The sequence below is a fragment of the Marmota marmota genome, unplaced genomic scaffold (assembly GCF_001458135.2).
Source record: "Marmota marmota marmota unplaced genomic scaffold, marMar, whole genome shotgun sequence".
Taxonomy (NCBI): Eukaryota; Metazoa; Chordata; class Mammalia; order Rodentia; family Sciuridae; genus Marmota; species Marmota marmota.
This window is the reverse complement of record NW_025999842.1, coordinates 6,624,532-6,630,531: the sequence shown is the minus strand read 5'-3', so window position 1 is coordinate 6,630,531 and position 6,000 is coordinate 6,624,532. Positions and strand designations below refer to the sequence as shown.

The 6,000-nt window shown below is 38.9% G+C and overlaps 1 protein-coding gene across 4 annotated transcripts in view; it reads right to left on the bottom strand.

The window, feature by feature from the left end:
* The window catches only part of Mrap2 (melanocortin 2 receptor accessory protein 2), a 39,883-nt gene that overhangs the window by 13,921 nt on the left and 19,962 nt on the right, over window positions 1-6,000 (bottom strand). The window lies entirely within an intron of this gene.

Here is a 6,000-nt window from a genome sequence, read left to right as displayed (position 1 = left end):
CTTCCTTCCTTCCTTCCTTACCGGGGACTGAACCCAGGGGTGCTTAACCACTGAGCCATATCCCCAGCCCTTTTTATTTTTTATTTATTTTTATTTTTTATTTACTTTTTTAAAGAGAGAGAGAGGGAATTTTAATATTTATTTTTTAGTTTTCGGCAGACCCAACATCTTTATTTGTATGTGGTGCTGAGGATCGAACCCAGGCCACACGCATGCCAGGCAAGCGCGCTACCGCTTGAGCCACATCCCCAACCCCTTATTTTTTATTTTGAAATGGGGGTCTCCTTAAGTTGCTTAGGGCCTCACTAAGTTGCTGAGGCTGGCTTTGAACGCGTGATACTCTTGCCTCAACTTCCCAAGTAGCTGGGATTGTAAGCATGCACCACCATGTCCAGTTCATTCTGAATTTTCTGAACTATACTAAGAAGATTACTTTTGTGGGAATACAGTAAGAATAATTAGCATTTAAAAATGATTATAGCTTTTATGCTAAATGATAAAATACAAATGAATTATTCTAATTAAATTATTCATATATAGCATTTCTTCTAAAGTTAAAAAAACAGCTCAATTTACTCTGCATAATTCATACTTTCCTACTACATGTCTACTGCCTAGAGGTTAACAATGTTTATTCAGCACTCTGGATGCAAACTAATGTATTATTCCTAGAGTCTTAAATGTAAGTACCATACAAATAATAATGTCTTTATACTTTGCCTTTTAATATAGTGGAAATGAGGTGTAGAACAAGACATCCGGACAAGGACCAAAAAACACATGTACTGCATGTACTCAAGGGCAGTACATGGAACAATAAAATCTCAGTTTTCTGGGCCTGGACTATGTAGAAGCATTGTGCAGATAACATTTCTATACAGTGTACTTTATCAACTGCTGTGAAGAAAAAAGAAAATTATAAAATTATATAATTCTAAAATGTTATATTGAAGTTCTCAACTTATAATTTAGTCTTGTTTGGGTGGTTGATATTTTTCAAATCTGTCACTGAGAAGATATACCTATTAGTGCCCCATTTCACACTGTGAATAGTACACTAATCCCCAGCAGGTCTCTACCTCCCTAGTCAAGCAGGAAGCAGAGGTGGAGGATCAGGTGCATTTAACATGGTCCAGTTTCTACCCCTTCTCTCTGTGCCACAAGGAACCAATCAAAAAAAGCAGCACTGCCAGCGCCTCGGGAGGCTGAGTCAGGAGAATCACAAGTTCAAAGTCAGCCTCAGCAAAAGCGAAGCACTAAGAAACTCAGTGAGACCCCATCTCTAAATAAAATATAAAAAAATAGAGTTGGGAATGTGGCTCAGTGGTTGAGTGCCCCTGAGTTCAATTCCTGATACTCTCCGCATCCCACGAAGGAAAAAGCAGCACTAACATGGGGCAAGGATGGCTCACAGCCCTCAGAGAAGTTAGGCGATGCAGTTACTGGTTACAGAGTGGGGAAAAGTAGGGGCATGGTTAAATTTGGGGAATTCCTGAAATGCAATAGCATTTGCAAATATTTTCATAATAATGTGGTATCCATGTTTCCCTAGATAGATAGAATTCTTTAAGTAGCTCTGCTTATTCACATTCCACATCGTACAAAATTCTGTTTCTTCAAATTATTTCCACTAATTTCCCCTCAACCTCATTCTCTGCCACATGATCAGGTCCAGGGCACTATCTCACCCTGAGCTCCTTAGGATCTCCAGGGAACACTAGAGATCCTCATCTCATCCCAGGAACATTCAAATTATCTCGCTCTATTTCAATGGCAAGTTTCAGGCAGAGGTGCTCGTCTTCCACAAAGCATGCTGCTGTTAAGAAGTCAGAACAGAGGTATACCCGCAGTGAGGTTCCAATGAGGCCAGGTGGCTAAGGAAGTCAAAAGAAGTGTTCATTCTAAGGGGTCCTACCAAAGCCAAGTCGCCACACATTACGTCGTCTACGCACAACTGGGAGACTAATTACAGTAAGGGGGCAGAACAAACTGCCCAGGGAAATTCCAAATGGAATGTGTCACAATAAAATAATTCCCCTTAATCACAATGAATCCCACTTGTACATATAATTATAATACATTTAACATCATCATCATCATCATCATAGAAGGAAGATCAGTAAAGTAGAGCAGCAGATGAGGGGGAAGAAAGAGGAGGTAAAGGGAAAGAGAATGAGTGATCAAATTATGTGCATGTACAAATATGGCATAATGAATCCGACTATTATGCATAATTATAATATACTAATTAAAAATTAAAAATAAATAAAATATAATACCTCCTCTCAACCTCAACTTTAACAAATGGAATGAAACAAGAGAGCTGAAAGCTGATATGATTTTTTTCTCCCCCCTAGGGTAAGACTACAGTAATCATCCTTTTTCACTGTGCCCTTTTTCCCACCCCCTAGGACTAAATTATGATCTTTTTATTTCATGGTTGTATAAAAAGTGTTAATATACTTTATCTACAAGGGGTTCAGAACATCAAAGCTAGCACTGTCCTCACACAATTCTGGTTCCTAAAGAGTTAGGGTCAGTTTTGTGATGAATTCAGGCAAGGAACCAACAGAGACATGCTCACATTTTTCCCAATGACACATTTTATCCTACAAATAAAATTTGCAAGTGAGGCTCTGCATCTCACCCTGAAGACCTGACTTCCTGCTGACTCATTTATGCATGTATCTGGCATTATCTGCAAGTTGGAATATGGAAAAAAGTATAGAATTTCCAATGGTTTCAATTTTTTAGCAGAGTAGATTCACTAAAATGTAGGTTTCTACTCATTGGTTCATAGGCTTTGCTTCTGTCTCTCTAAGAATACACTGTCTTTCCCAGTCAAACCTTTCATTAGTGATCGGTTTTTCTCCCTCTCTTTGTAGCAAGCTCATGAGAGATTTGTCTGGGTGTACTATTTTTGTAATGTTTCTCATTCTTCTATTCTCATTTTTCTTTTGAACTGATTCTATCAGACTTTCATCCCTACCATTCCACTAAAACTATTTTTAAAATCATTGCCAGTAGCTTGTACATTATAAATCCAGTGGCTGTGCCTCAGTCCTCCACCAGCTCGACCTAATGGTAGTATTTGACAGAGACCATTATCTCAGCCCTGAAAAACCCTTTCTTCAGTTGGCTTCCAGAAAACCACAATTGCACAGTTTTCTTACTCTTTCTATACATTCTTCTCAGGTTCCTTTGCTCCTTTTTTCTCAATTTTTCAATTTCTAAATATTAGTGTACCTTGGAGCACAGCTCTTGAACCTCATCAGTTTTCTTTTTTTTTTTTTTGGTACCAAAGATTGAACTCAAGGGCCCTTAACCACTGAGCCACATCCCCAACCTTTTTTATATTTTATTTAGAGACAGGGTTTCATTGAGTTGCTTAGGGCCTTGCTAAATTCCTGAAGCTGGCTTTGAACTCACAATCCTCTTGCCTCAGCCTCCCACCTGTGATGACAGGCATGCACCACCGTGCCAAGCCCTCATCAGTTTTCGATCTACTTAACAACCCCCTCACCCAGTTTCTTGGCTTTGAATATCATTTTCATGCTGATGATTCCCAAATTTTCACCTTTACCTCACATTTTTCCCTGATGTCTTAGAAGTGTCTTAATTTAACAGGTCCACACCTCAAATCCTGAAGTTGCTCTCTGAAACCTGCATCTGCCTTACTGTCCCCTGTCTCAGTTAATGGCAATTCCAACCTGCCAGTTCCTCTGATACAGATCTTTACAGCATCCTTGACTCTTTCTCTTACACTCTTTGGCAATCCACTGACAAATCCTATCAGATCTATCTTTTAAAAACATCCAGAATTTGTGCATTTCTCACCAATCTACTGCCTGTACTCTGGTCAAGTTACCATTGCCAGCTGTCTGGACTATGGCAATAGCTCCTGTCTGTTCTCTGCTTCTAATCTCGTCCCTTTCATTCCCCAGTTGCAGAGTTAGCCTATTGAAACCTACGCCAGATGCCATTCCTCTGCTTCAGATCCTTAAATGACTTCTCATAGTAAAAGCCAAAGTTCTTAGCATGACCACTAAGGTCCATGCCCTGGTCCCCCTCATCTCCTGATGTTCGCCATAGCATCCTGCTGGCCTCCTTGTTGTTTCTTGCATATTCCAGTTCATTCTGACTATGGAGACTTTTTTTTGGAAGGTTCTTCCTTTGGATGTTTCATAGTTCAGTCTTGCATTTCCTTCAGGTCTTTTCTAAATTCTCTCCCTCTCACTGGGACCTTCCATGGCCACACTATCTTATATCTACCTCCACACTTCACTTCACTTTCTCCATTCTATTTGCCCTCTTTTGTCACCATCCAATATAGTTTGTTTATTTAGGTTATCTATTGTATGTCTCTCTCACTAGACTGGGAGCTCTGTAAGAGGAGGTATTTTTGTCCCTTTTCAGTTCTGTCTTGTATCCCCAGAGCTTAAAATGGAGCTACGTATAAAAGATGCTCAGTACGTGCTGAAGGGATTAAAGAACAGATTTCCACTTTGTTGATACACCAAATGTGTGTCAGATACATGCCTACCTCCAATGCATCATAAGGTTTAACATCAAATTTAAAACTCAGGGCAGTTGGGCTAGGGGTGTAGCTCAGAGGTAGAGCACTTGCCTAGCATGTACAAGGCCTGGTGTTCCATCCCCAGCACTGCAAAACAAACAGAACAAACAACAAAAACAACAACAAAAAACCTGAAGGCAAAAGGAAATTTCATAATGACCTTTAGAGATTGTTTCTCAGAAGAAACTTCCTTTGAAAGTAGAAATCTTAATTTTAGTAGGCAGAGGAACTTAGTCTAACTAAAGATGTGCCTATTTACAGAGCACAATATAGGTAGAGGAAATGAAGATAACTGGTATGGTCATTCTTAGCCTTAAAAAGTGCTTCCCCTTGAAATGTTCCCGTTCTACTCTTTTCACCTAACTAGTTTTATATTTTGTTCAACAAAACAATGTGTCATGCTTGGAGGTGAGAATCATAGCTTTTTAAAGGGTAAGCAACGATAGCCATATGAACATTATAATAGTTGACTTAATCTTCTCCAGGTCCTATATATCTGGGGGGGAGGGTTTATTTTCCATTCTTATCTCTGTCTCATGCATTCAGGTTTCTGTTGTTAGCAGCCTTTACTTGAATCAGATCTGTTATATCAGAAGAGTAAGCACTTATTTGGGCATTCTTGTATTTTCATGATGTGAATGTTGAGACAGAAACAATCCTCATTAACGGTATAGTTAGTAAAGTAAGCATGTAATGTGTCACAGCTCTGCCTATGTTTTATAGAATGTTTTTCAAGCTATAAACATTTCTAGATGAAGTGATTATTCTCAAAAAAGATTTTCAGTTGTCTCTGGAAATGTGCCAACCAAAATTATAGCAGCAGGCCTGCCATCTGTGCCCCTTGGACTAAGAGAAAGAGGAGCAAACACAAAAATAAAGTTCAGGTAGAAGTATACATTACAGGGAACTATGTAGAAGTTTTCCCAGTCATTTATATTTCCCCTATAATTCCTAAAAAGTAAGTGTCCTTTATGTAAAGGTTATCCCAGAAAAACAACAGATTAAAGAATCTACATGACTCTTAGAGGGTGATTTCACACCAAGACCATAAGACTCATTATCAGATAATTAATGTCAGCATAATGTCAGTCATTCTCCCCCATAAATACTGGGCAAATGCCAATAAAGAAATGAGGAAATATATTGAATTATTACTAGGGGAAAATGGATATAAAATTTAGTTAATGATTTTTGCTTAAGGAAGAAAGATTAAAAGTCCTTCTTGCATTAAATGGGAATAGCAAATGGGTGTGAGGATCACAAATGCCAAAACTGGTGAGAGGGGGAAGTGGCCAAGAAATAAGTGAGCAACGAAGGCATTTCCTTTGCTACATTTGCATCTCTAATTCTGATCTCTCTTGTATCTCCTAGTGTCTCACATCAGTCTGGACCAGCTAAGAACCTAAAATATTTGCAGTGCTGTG